The following is a 14,838-nucleotide window of genomic DNA, read 5'->3' as shown; positions in this document are numbered from 1 at the left end:
TCTAAAACTACAGTCTTCCAAATCTCTCAAAGAATCAACAAAGTTATAGACTTCTGGACTTTACCTCAAAATGTATGTATTTTATCTATTATATTGCCTGTTTTACTCTGAGACATTTATACTTTTTCTTAAACTTATACTTTATGCAACATACTCATCACAAGTCTAGTGGTTGTGTCCGATAATGTTAAATGGTTTTATAACATAGAGTGACTTCTAAAAATATAGTTACATCTCATTCATAGGCAATAAGGAAAACCAGATTCAAATGTTATCTTTCACTTTAGTACAATTAGTTATACATAAAGGAAGAACAGAGACAACATATACACAGATGTTTTTCTCATGTCCCTTTTTATTAATAGTATATTAGTATAGTATAGTATATTAGTATAATAGTATAGTTTCTGAGGCTTACTGACTTCACTACACTTCAAATTCCCATTTTAAAAGTAACATAGATATCCATATGTTTAAATGTGGAAAAAACAGTTAGAGTCACTGTTACTTGGTTCTGACAATGCTGTTATATGAAATATTGTCATGCACTAGTTAGAGCTTCTGTTGTCTGCTATGAAAGATTTAAGGTGGGAATAGTCAGTTAAGGAATCCCCTGCTTATCTGTTGTTAAGGTAGCGCTTGTAGTGTGATATCAGTTGCACAAGCAGTATATTTTAAGCTCATTTAACATGGTCTTTGAATTACTAAAATCTACAAACCCTGACTTATTTTAAATAAATAAAAAGAATAGGTGTGAAATCAGTGACAGAGTAGCTGTTTTTCATATAGGTAAAACAAAAAAGAAGAATTTACAGTAACATTGAGTAACATCCAATTGAAAAAGTAATAGAAGCATTACGGACTACATTGTTACAGTTGAAGTAAACACAGTTCTTTCTTACTTCTGAATTATTCCTACCTAGGCTATAAGAAACACTATGCTATGGTGATCCAGTAAAATGACATGTCTGATAGTTTTGTAAGCATCTGTTACAGCATAGCAAGTGTAAATAGGAAAATATGTGTGTGAGATGCACACATCAGCTGCAGTTGTGACATACTTCTGTGCACATAATAAGTAAAATTAAGACAGGTTTTAGAGATATTACACTGAATACTTCATTAACCTGGTAACAGAAGTCATCTAATTTCAGAAGCCATAAAGGGACTTATTACCTTGTACTTATAACTCCTTCTTATTTGAATATAATTTGCACATTGCTTTATTAGATAACATAGTAAACCCTGTACTGTGCAGTGTTATTTTCCTCTGCTCACACTGCCTAGACATGTTCAATTGAATTAAGTAGTAACCAAATAAATAGTGAATACAGTAGATAGTAAATTACTGATTACTCTCCTCACCCTTTAATGCTTTCTAATCTTTGGTAAGTGGGGTTCAACTTTCAGTAAAGTGGCAAAGATGCTGATAATTAGCCAGAATTCTTATACCAACATGCAAGTAGTTGTTTAACTGCACTACTAAATTGTGTGGGCATGTGTACTTATTTTCTATGATGAACAGTTGGTTTATTCCCAGCAAAACTTTAAGCCATGGTTCTATAACTCATAAAATTGGCATCTCAGACAGTCTTGTGAGTGCCTGTTGATGTATTGTGGGAGTTGCCTTGATGACAGGGAAGTACTGGGAAACCTATAGTAAAATTGCACATAAATTAGCATAATAAAGTAGTTTAGATGTCATTCATTCTACCAAGAATTGTTTGAATTACACATTTACAGACATAGGTTCCTAAGGAATGCAAATCCTAAATGATATTCTGTATGCTACACATCTGGTTAAGGCATGGATTTATAACATAAACTACATTTAATCCTTCAGACAGTTGTATAGCTGACTATTATGCAGCTGATATTTCTACTGAATATTGACAACTGTTTAACTAATAAGGTTATCAATTTCTTAGTGAGATGGAATTTCATCTTTATTTCTTTAAAGTAAAGGGCCCATGAGAAAATGTCTTCAGGGTCTGCTTCTGCTACTGCTTCAAGTAGTAAAATAAGACAGATTTGTAAACTGTAATTCTTGATGAGAAATTTAAGTAGAACACTAATTAAATAGATATGAGATAGAGAGATTTCTTAAGGCACTGTTCAGCTTAATATGTTTTGTATTTTTTAGGGTGTCGTTACTTTTAACAATTTAATGACAAAGAGGGGAGTCTGTCTCCTCTTGTTTCTTTCTGCATGACACAGTCTTTGATAAACACTCTATTATAAAGGTTCTAAGGAACTGTGGCTGTGCAGAACAGCTTCAGTAATGCTCTGTCTTGACTAGCATTTTGTTCAATATTCTGTGATGATATTCTCATAATATGAATTGATATTATAACTATGCATTAGTATTAAGACGTTTATAAATTGCTCACCCACATGGCCACTTATCAGGGCAAATTGCTTCTATTTCATCATCCATGAGTGATCACTATGGTCTAATGTTGTCTTTCTTCATTTTTTCTTTTAATTTGTCACAACTACATTCATGGGTGGGCATAAAATAAACTGAATCTGGTTATGCTTTCATTTTTCTCTAATTGAAAACATGTGAGTGATTCGTAGAGATTTATGACATGCATTATTCACTCAAACATATTTACATTATCATCTCTAGTGACCACAACTCTAAGGGTTCATTGTATGGACTACATAGTTTTTGTAGTATGATTCAAGTGTTCTGAATAGACTTGTCGGTATTTATCTTCACTTATTGATACATTTCTAAATCTACTTCACTCAGTTATAATATATTTTTAGTATACAGGAGGGGGTTTATCTGACATAATCATTAGTATATTGGTCATAGCAGAATATTGGAGACTATTAATATGTATATATATACTACTCTCAGGCTAAAGAGAACTAATGTTAAGCAACATTTACTGTGTTATAAATATTACTTTATGAATGTTTAAGTGGTTTATGATAGGATGATTATATTCTGAAAAAGAAGTCTAATTTAATCTAAAATGAAATTGTATTACCAAATCAATACTCATTTCCATACATTATGTTAATTCATTATTAATAGTTATATTGGTAAAATAATAACTAATATTGTTAAATCTCCAAGATAAGAGAAAAGGTGTACTGGAGCATGAAAGGGGTTAGTTTTTTTTCTTTCTTTTTTCATGAAGGAAGTTATGGTAGGCAATCTGTTAGATTTCTTCTCATCTAGCAGATTGGAAGTGTATTTCATTTCATTTTCATTAGAGGGTTTACAAAAATATTTATATACTTGTTGTTATACAAGTAATTTTGTCATTTTTCTTTTTTCTTTTTTTTATTGGCCTGAACTAAACTCCATTTTAATTTATTTGACCAAAATTAAAATATTAACTACAATGAGAATCATTAACATAGTAGTTGCACATTTTACATTTGGTATGGTATTACAAAATATAATACAAAACAAATATGATGTAAAGTTAAACACTGAGAATGGACTTGAGTATTTTTTATCCTTAAACACTAACGGTTTAAACAATCCAAGGAAAATATCTAATTTATTAAGATATATGAAATGAAATAAAGTACAAGTAGTATTTCTTCAAGAGACTCACTTCAAAACAAATGATACCTTTAGCTGGAATCCTAATGAATATATGATCTTATCTCACTCTTCATATAAGAAAAAGACTAGGGGAACTTTAATTTTTTGGAAAAAATGTCACTATGCCTCAAATCATTTACAAATATGAAGATAAAGAAGGACTCCTAGCCATAGTAATAGTAAAATATAACAAAAGACTCTGGACATTAGTAAATATAAATTAGTTTCCAGGTATTGGGGTTGGAACAATAATAAAACACATGGATCTAATAACTAGAGTATATAAAGGAAATTTGATTTTGGGAGGTGACTTTAATTGTATATTGGATAAATCAGAGACCACAAGCAAAATAAATTTATGTGTAGGTTCTATAGGGAAGCTACTTAAGAAATGGGAAGAAAGTTTAAATCTAATTGATACATTTAGTTATAAGGAGAACAATTCATTATTATTTTCACACCAAGACGACATATTTGGGACACATACAAGAATTGATAAAATCTTCATATCTCAAGAGCTAAATTCAAAATAAAATTTTCCATAATCCCTTGTCCCTTTTCAGACCATAATTCATTAATTCTCAAAATATGTACAGATTATAAGAAATTAATTTTTATGTCAAGAATTCCAGCTTACATTACATAATTAAAACAATTTAAACCTTGGTTAGATTCAGAAGTACAATTCTTTTAGATATAAACTACACTACTGAAATAAATGTAATTAATCTTTGTGATACATTGAAAGCCTATCTAAAAGGAAAAGATCTTTCATAATATAAAAACAAGCTAAAAGAGTGGGAATCAGAATTATGTAACATCCAAAAACAAATTACAGAGCTCACTATTAATTCATCTATTTGCACACAAAATAATCTTTAAAAAGCATTGGAAGACTTAAACAAAAGATATAATGAAATCCTAACTCACAAAACTAATATAACTGTAGAAAGGTTAAAACTTAGTTCCTATGCAGTATCACCCAAACATATGCATAATTTAGCAATAAGATAAAAAAAAAACATTCAATTGAAAATAATATTACAAGTATTATACATGAAGGAAGGAAAAAATCAAAAAGGTTTCAGATATAAATGATATACTAGATGCATTTAAACATTATTTCTCTGACCATTAAAATGATACTTCACATATAACTAATTCATCAAACATAGACCTGAAATTAGTAAAGGTAAAGGCGATACCAAAAAAGTTAAAGTTAGACATTCAAAACAAATATCTGTAAAAGAAATTGCTCAAAAAATCAAGGAAAGTAAAAGTAATAAAACACTGGGAATTGATGGAATAATTAATGAATTGTATAAGATATTTCCATCTTCAGTAATATCATTGTTTTACAAAACTTTGAATGAAATTCTAGCACAAAACACACCTCCAGTTTCATGGAGATACTCCTTACTTACACCCATTATAAAAGAAAACAAAGACCCTTTACAGTATAAATCTTATAGGCCAATATCTTTACTTAACGATGATTATAAAATCTTCATGTCAATATTAGTAGAATTAAAAAATCATTGACACATAATAAATGAGGATCAAACAGGATTAATTTATAAAAGACACACGCATGACAATATACAAAGAATTCTAACACTCATAGATTTTCTAAACCAAAACAACCAAAAAGGTCTAATAGTAGCTTTGGATATAGAAAAAGCCTTTGATTCATTGAACTGGGATTTTCTTTTTAAGGCTTTATAATTGTTTGAATTTCCTACTAATTTTATTACTCTAATAAAGAATATTTATAAAAACAATTTGGCTTATGTAAAACTTGGGCCATTTACCTCAAAGGCTATTGAAATAACCAAAGGTACAATGCGGGGATGTCCGATGTCTCCCATCCTGTTTGCCTAAGGAATTTAATTATTTGCCTCATTAGTACACCACAACTCTAATACATTAGGCATAGATGTATATGGTCAACTCAATTCAAAAATGATGTTATTTGCTGATGATATTTTACTCATGTTATCTGTTTCAGAGAAATCAGTACAAAAATTAGATGAAATAGTGGAATGGTTTTATCATATTTCTGGCCTTAGATTTAACAAGGGGAAATCTAATTATATACATTTGAGTAAAAAGAGAGAATTTACCTTAACTATAAACTGTGTGATAGGAAAATAAGTTCCCATAATAAAATATTTAGGAATAACACTGTGTGATAATTTGGAATCTACGTTAGCCACAAATTATAACAACATAATTAATAAAATAAAAATGTTAATAGTAAGCTGGAATAAAATGTTCTTGAGATTTGAAGACAGATTACAAATAATAAAAATGACAATACTTCCAAAAATTAATTACATTGCACAAGCTATTCCTATAGTACCTAACAAGAAAATCTTGAAAGAAAGAAATAAAATTCTATTAAACTTTCTTTGGTATCCAAAAAGAAATAGAATAGCCTATACACATCATATTAGATCTTGGGAAATGGGTGGAATTAAACTTCCAGATCTAGTATCATACATAAACGCTTCCATATTAAGAACTATCATTAATTGGCTAGATCCTAATTATTCTTCAACATGGAAAACATTGCATACTATTATTTTTCTAAATGAAAATAAAATAATTAAAAATTGTATATTAAGTGAATAAAATAATAGGATGTGGCACATATTGGCTGTTAATATTCAATATAATATAACAAAACCAACAAACTTAAATTATATAAATAATATTTACAATTTATTCAGAAGATTTATATATACGCTAACACGGATATTAAGGTTTGGCTAGACTTGATAATATCCTTTAGCTCTACAAAGAATTTCTTCAATAAAATTCATAATGTTATTTTAACTAGATGGGAGGGGAAAAAACTTCACATGTTGGCAACATTGTATAGAGAATCAAGTAGTATTAGACATTCAACAAATTCAGAATAAATATGGCATTCCCTCAGCAGATTGGTTGATACTACAAAGCATATTATCATATGTTAAGGATCTTAATAGTAAACTTATTAATTTTCCTTATAAAACTAGTCCAAATTTGATAAGTCTAATATCTGAAGTTATTTACGACAATTATAATTGGACAAATCTAATTTAAAAATTATACAAAATATTGATAACATATAAAACTAACCCTAATGCAAGATACTGGAATTTCATAGCAAAAGGATGTCACTCTAATCTATTAATTCAGAGTAAAACAAATATTTTATGTTCTAACTTAACATTTAATTTACAAGTATGGAAAATATTTACATGGAAATATATACACAGGGCATTTATTACACCTGATAAAATAGCCAAATTGAATTCACTTGATAAATCCATTTGTTGGAGATGTTCTTTAAACTGTAAAGCTGATTGGTCTCATATATTTTTTGACTGCATTAATATAAAAAAATTCTGGGAAGAAATTACTATTTTTCTCCAAGCTATATTCACAGATGCCTTTATTTTAACCAAATCTTTAGTCTTCTTAAATGTTAATGATACTATTGGAATGAATAAAAAAGATCTATACCTACTTTGGTCCATACCAGCTGTGGATGTATAATTAGAAAGTGGAAGTCTTTACAAGACCCTACTCTGGAAGAATTCTTGAGATTGATGGAAGAAACAACAACATTAGAAATCAAAGTGAAGGAATCAAGAATTTCACCTAAAACATGGACAAACAGTCCTTGGGAAAAAATGTTAACTCTTATTGAGACATTAAAAATGAACCCTAAATAATTAATGTGCAACGTTATACTTTAACTGAATATTATACATTTTTGTTACTTGTTGTATATTTCTGGTCTGCTAGTGATTGGCAGTAGATTTTTACGTACCGACTTGCCAGGCCTGACGCACAACCTTCAATGAAGGTATGCCCATTCATGCATGTCTCCACACAGAAGACACTTTAGCTGAGAATCAAATGGCACAGCATCTTGCTGTGAGGCGACAACGCTACCGCAGCACCACCACTGCAGCTTACATTTTTGTTACTAATTTCATATTTTTTTTTTCACTCCTTTGTTCAGGTCAGTTGTATATAGTGTATATAAAGGTTTATAATACTTGTTTATAAATGATTGTATTGTTAAACATTATATTATTTGGAAAATAAAAAATTATTTGAAAAAAAAAGAGCTTAACTACCCTTAGTTTTAAAATGAAGGCTAGGGAAACTTGATCATTTAACCCTGGGGTGACACTAGCATTTCACCTTAACTGCCAGAGTAATTTGCAATATTCCAGTAGGGTCTCCCATTGCCAAGCTCTTGGGTTAAGGTTGTTTTCAATGTATGAACTAATTCTGAACTAAGTCTCATCTAGAAACAGAAACACTAAACTCATTGTTTTCAATAAAGATATGTTTTAAGGAGAATTTTATTGGTTCATAATTTTAATTGTATGTGCTAGTCACGTGATGGAATGTATTTCATGTATTATAAACTTATATAATGAAATCATGCTGATTATGACAGGGGGCATAAATATTTTAAAAAAGTATAGGTTTATTAAAGGAGTTGTTTTTGCATGTTATGTAACACCATCTTCCCTTATAATCAGAATCATGTTCTAATATTGTGTCATGAAAAGATAATTTGACTGATATAGCCACCCCTACACTATCAGATTTAGTACCAGACCCTTCTTTTAATTTCATCAGTTTCTTATCAATTTGTTTCCATTGGTCTGAGGTCATATGGGTTGCTGTACAAAAATAATTCCAGCTTTGGATTTGAGGGCAGAAAATAGCTGAATCTGCTTAACATTCCATGAGTCTGTTAAGCACATTTATTTAACAAGGAAAAAATAAGTTTAGAGTTTAGTAACACTGTATAATAAGGTGACGAGGGATTATTGTTTGCAATAGTTATCTATGAGATATATTTATCAAAGGTATTGAAATTATATGGATTTTAACACCTCACAAGGCTAATAATGTTTGTTATTCACAATATATGCAGCATACTACACTTTACTTTTCCCACACAATCCCTAGGGCTAGCCCCAGTACCAAGAGAGGGAACAGCAGAACTTAGAAACTGTTGTGAGGTAAGTAAACCTTTGTAGTTTAAACATCTAATGGGGCCTCCTATATCACTTGTGAAAAGATTGACATTTACATAAAAAAATGGTATGGATGAAATAAAGATTACAGCCTAACATTACAATATGGCTCCATAATATAGGTCCAACTAACAAATAATTATAAACTATGAATGCTTTCCAGAAATGTAGGAAAAAACATTTAGTTTTTAACTGGCAAAAATATTTTCATAGTAAAGATAAGGAAGTAACTATTTAAGTGAATAAAAGCATTTTTTTGCTTATATAAAATTAAGTGGATACATTGCAGAGACCAGTCAATGATTTAATCTAAATGCTTACTTAGTCATTCTGCTATAAACATTTCCTGTAATAACAGGAAGAGTAACATTAATTTTATGTTGAATGTGTGTACCATGCCTAGAATATAAACATGGGAAATTACCTCCTGAAAATAACAATAATGAAGCTTGTGGCTTATGAATTGAGTTGATCAATGTCATAAGCTGCAGGGCATGCGACTGCTATGCTTGCAACTACTTCGGATAATTTCATTCAGAAAATGTAAAAGATTAAGTTCAGTCTGGTGAAAAATTAAATAGATCTAAGAAAATATTTTTTTCTTCCTTAATAGAGTGAATATGTATTTGTTACCCTTGTGACTAAAGGATAAAATGGCAGGGTAACACATCTGAAATTTAATGCTATTAGCAATCAAGAAAGAAGAAAATGGAGAAGGTTTCTGTCTATCTTGATTTATTTGCATTGGCAGGTACTGTGAAATAGTAAGTTTTTAATATATCCTGATAGCTTAGGGGTTTGACATGTACTTGTCTTGGGCGGTCTGCTGAAGTGGATAGTTTCAATGTTCTATGCATTCATTCAAAGAATATGCCTTCCATGAAAGGATCATTACCTAGTAGATTGCTAAATATGTGGTGAAGAGTTTTTCAGAAAGACATCTAGATAAACATTGTTGTGCCTGCTACATGATTCTAGATTCTAGATCAAATAATTTTTCATTGATGTCTTGATTATTTGTATTATTTGCCTTAAAGTCTTTTGAGAGTTGGACAATTTTGATTTCCTTTTCAGCTATTTTGTTTTCAAATATACCTAGTCTGCAGTCTGTTTAGTTCACTGTTGTGTTAACTGTATTAAATTGATCTGAGAGCTGTTGAATTGCATGCTGTAAAGGGTGGAGTGTCACTTTTAAATCTTCTATAGCAAAAAATATGGTCTAGATTAGATTCAGCTGCAAGTTTCTTATTTTTTTGCATGGCAGTTCTAGGGAGTTTGGAAGAGGCATTTTTCTCTGCGGTAATTACAGTGGGGAACTTGTTTTTGTAGGATAAACAAAAGAGCAAACCAGTATATATGAATCTATATATTATATACGTATATAAACTCATTTAACCATTTTATACACCAATTAAACCATTATTGTGGTCACATAGCCTAAAGCACTAGATTATAAATGGAATTTTTACTGTTTTAAATATCTGAAGAAGTACTTGGAAGTACGAAAGCACTAATCTTTTTTACCATTTTAGTATATTATAGTTGTTTATATGTTTTTTCTGCCTACTGGTTTATTTTATTTTGGTTGGATACTTTGTATATACTGGTTTGCTCTTTTGTTTATCCTGCATTTACTTCAGTATAAGAGCATGGCAGAAGGTATTTCTGAAGAACTGGATTATACACCTAAGGGGAACCAAGCTGCCTCTTTTAATGGAAGACTGGACTGTTTATTAGCAGCAGATAACAATCCACTACTTTCTGTGGACATTAACTTATTGCCCAATGCACAGATGCAGAATTCAGCTACTGATAACTTTGAACAGCATCTACAATTGTTTTGTTCAATAGAAAATAACCTCTATCGCTACAAATGGTTATGCAGACAAAGACTGCATTTTGAGGCTTGCCTTTAATATAAAGTAATACCTAGAGACCTACATGTCTGCAAAATGCCAGCCTATGGCAATTCTTTACCAGACTTATTGAAAGAATGGCAAATGTATAATTTAGAAATAAGTGCTGGCTATATTCATTTGTTAATTAAATATTTTACACCCATAGAAAATAAGCTGCGTACTGAAATCCTAGAACAGATCTCTAGGCTTAATGATTTGGTGGATTTTGCAACATATAAGCACAAATTAGATGAACTGTTCCTGGATATAGACTTGTATGAAATGTGTCTTTTAGATGCAAAAAAAAAAAGAATTGTAACAGATCTTAAAGATTTTAATAATGGACATATTTTTTTCATGGTCTGATAAGAAATGTCCTAATTGGAACTCTGACCGAACAGCTAATAATTTAACCAACCAGAAGGGTATTTTGGATTTGGTCGATTTAACCAATTGGAATGCTGAAATGGTTCCTGGAGGTGTAGCCTCCAACTCTGCATCCAGTAAGTCTGTGTGATCTTCCATACCTGAGATGTCATCCAGTACAATGAATGACTCTGTGTGTCACCAAAGTATTTCAGCACAGTCAGGTTTTGTTAGCAGAGAAAATAATGAATGGCAGCAAAATGCATCTACGTCTGTCCATCCATCTTTTTTGCAGCTACAACTGCCAGAATTATTGAAGCCAAAGGAGAGAGGAAGATTGACAAGCCATACCAGGTTTCAGAAGAAGAGACAATCTGCACAGGAACAGCAGGAGATTGGGCCTGTGGTTCACAACAAAATAAGAAAAACTTGATTATTAACCTTTCTAAAGCTCTGATAAAAAATAATAATAAAAATGGTCTGATACACATCCAAATAAGGTTTAATGCCATACAAAAACAAATAAAAATAACGTATTAAGTGCTTTCATCTCTGCTCAGGAGACTTCATCAGAATACAATTAATGCCATTTCCTCTTCCATTTTTATACAAATATACAAATTAAATCATTAATTGTGTCACCAGTCAGTTTCCATTTGCATATATTACTCATTGCCATTTAAAAAGACATATTTGCCAACATATCTTTAAATACTTTAAAAACAATAAAAACAAAATGAAATAATTAATGTGTTCCAAACCTTTGTATTAGTGAATGTAATGTGTTTTAAAACCATCTTTGAAATAATTAAATAGTTTAAGTTATGTTGCTAGCCCTTTCTACCAACATAGGTGTAATAGATATTGTTTCATTCAGCCCCGGTGGAAGCATAGTTGCTAACTTCAGCTGCCAAACAGTTTCTTTCCTCTTTAACAAATTTTTTTCCAATCCCCCCCTCTGGGGTTCAAACTAACCTTATCCAAAATTCCAAAAGAAAATTTTATAAATGCGGGACAAATAAAATAATGTTTATATAGGGCATTGGTCATCTTTTTATTTTTTATATCATTTGTGTGCTAATAAATTCTTGTTTTAAATGCAAGCTCATCTTGCCCACATAAAAATGAGGGCATGTCTCACACACTGCTAAATAGACCACTCTATTAGTATTGCAGTTCCCTCTCTTAAGAAACACTCTACTTTGTCCAAAATGCTCCAATTTCACAACCCTTTCTTTCATAACATATGAACATTGCCCACATCTTCCACAAGCCCTAGTGCCTTGTGTCGTATTATCCTCCATTTCAATTTTTTGTTCAAATAATCTCTTGAAATTTGGTGTGGTTTTAGTAACAAAAATAGGCTGACTTCCCAGTTTCTTAAACACTTCCTTGCTGGTGTTCAAAATATTCCAGTTATACTTCGGAGCCTCTTGAATTCTACCAGTAAGGTGGTTATGTTGCAGAATACAGGCTTTGCTGTAACTCTTACTTGCTTCTGAATTTGCTTCTTTGGTTAAACCAACCCCCAAAAGTGGCTGATACCACATACCCTACTTACTATACACATCATGAATTATTCCATCTACCAAGGGCATGGGGTAACCCCTTTCATAAAACATATGTGTGATTTTATCCAATTCCCCACTAACATCCTTATGATGTGATGTCATCCGAGCTACTCTTATTGCCTGTCCCTTAATAATACTCCTCTTTTCGAACAAGGGGTGGTTACTTTTAAAATGTAAGTAAGAGTTACAAAAAGTATCCTTTCTGAATACTCTAGATCTAAAACCATTTATATCATGTATAATAAGTGTATCCAAATAATTAATTCTATCCTGATGAAAATTATAAGTGAATTTTAAAAAATTGTGTTGAATTAAGTAAACCATAAATTCCTCAATCTCAGCCACTGTTCCTCTCCATAAAATAAAAATATCATCCAAGAAGCAAGAATACAACTGTATTTTGTTCCAATGGGGGGAGCCTATCACAAATCTATTCTCCCATCCTAAAAGAACTAAGTTGGCATGCACTGGTGCACAGGCTGCATCCATAGCAACACCTCAAGTTTGTTGTTAGTATTCCCCTTCAAACCAAATGAAGTTGTTTTCCAGCACCAAACTCATTAATTCACAAATAAGTGTCACCTGTTCATGGGGTAAGTCTGAATACTGAAATAAAGTTTCTTCAAAGAATTCTAACCCTTCCATTTTAGGTATAATTGTAAAACAGTTCTTTATATCTATAGTTAAAAAAATCAATTCCTTGGACCATAGTTCCTGTTTAAGTAACTCCAAAAAATCCCATGAGTCCTTGACCAAGTGTGAATTCTTATCTACAACATGCTGTACATTTTGATCAATAAATACAGCCAAGGGGTGAGTCTTGGAACCTTTTACGGCCACTATGGGTCTAAAGGGGGGCTTTCTTCTATCTTTGTGTATTTTCGGTATTCCGAAGAATACTGGAATATTGTGATGTTTATTGTATAAAAAATCATATACATTTCCATTTATCCTATTGTTTAGCAAATATTCTTCCAGATATGAATCAGTTCTGGAATATGAAACATTAATTTGATTTATAGACACCGCTGTGTGAGTAATTTCTTCAAATAAAAGTCATTGCATTTCATTTATATAATCTTCATTCTTAAACAAGACCACCCCACCCCCTTTATCTGGGGTCATGATGCGTGTTGCTTTGTCTTTCCTTAAATCCATTAATAAATTGTGTTCTTCTCTGGTTAAATTCCAAGGAATCTTTCTGTCTAAAGTGTGCATGTTATATAAATCTTCCAACACTAATTTTTCAAACGTGTCCACTAATGCATGTTATGGTGGGTTATAAATACTTCTCTTTTTCTATCTATTTTCACTAATTATATTCCCTTCACCTACTTCTCCATCTCTATCATTGAACTGTAACTCAAAATTTAATTTCCTGGTATACAGTTTAAATCTAAAGCTCTATTAGTTCCTGAGGAAATCCGGGTACTGAACTATGGACTGAATTTTATACCTGTGAGAACATCACGTTTAACTTGATGTTCTTACAGAACTGAGACTTTTTGCAAGAAATTTATCTTTAAAAATGGAGTTTGGAAATGTTAATCAGGCTGGATTTTCTTTTTAAAAAACCTAGCTTTTATACTCCTGTCAACTTGCCTGTTATAGAGGCATTTCTTAACATTTGTGAGGATGACATATATGAATATTTTAATAGCAAGCAAGGAAAAAGTTTTAAGAATTTAAGTCATAGTGAGTTTAATGCCTTATTAGATTTAACCAAACATGAAGACATCTTTTTTCTTCCAGGGACAAAGGAGGTGGCATAGTTATAATGGACTCTGAGCACTATGTTAAGGCTATGAAAGATATTTTGGATGATATTAGCACATATACTGAATTAAACAGGCTACAGCTACTTAAGTTAATTGAAAATATACATGTAAATGTGGAAAATGTATTGATGGAAGGTGTGCTGACTAGATCACTGTATGATTATTTTTCAGTAGAAAATGAAACTGTACCCCAGATATATGGACTACCAAAAATACATAAGAATTCCATTGATCCACCAATGCGACCTATAGTGTCAGGCATGAGATGGGCAACTGAGCCCTTATCTATATTTGTTGAAAAACAACTTTATCCTCTAGTTGATAAGGTTGATACTATACTGAAATATTCTAAGTAGTTTCTTAGTAGACTAAGGAAAAACAAGCTTCAAAGCAGGATCTGACCAACGTAATCCACAGAGTAAATGAGTGCCAAGTGGGTAGTTGCAAGAAAATTTATTGATATAAAAAATGAATTAAAACATTGGAAACAGTGCCATTTTATATATCTTTCCCTATCACATGGTTAGCTAGTTAGCTGTTAGTCTGTCTGCCTGGACAGATCAACAATTTGTCTTCAAGCAAGGTACTTTTAATAATAAT

The sequence above is a fragment of the Protopterus annectens genome, chromosome 3.part0 (genome assembly GCF_019279795.1).
Source record: "Protopterus annectens isolate FY-2018-M chromosome 3.part0, PAN1.0, whole genome shotgun sequence".
Classification (NCBI taxonomy): domain Eukaryota; kingdom Metazoa; phylum Chordata; order Ceratodontiformes; family Protopteridae; genus Protopterus; species Protopterus annectens.
The sequence above is the reverse complement of the archived record's forward strand: the minus strand, read 5'-3'. Positions refer to the sequence as shown.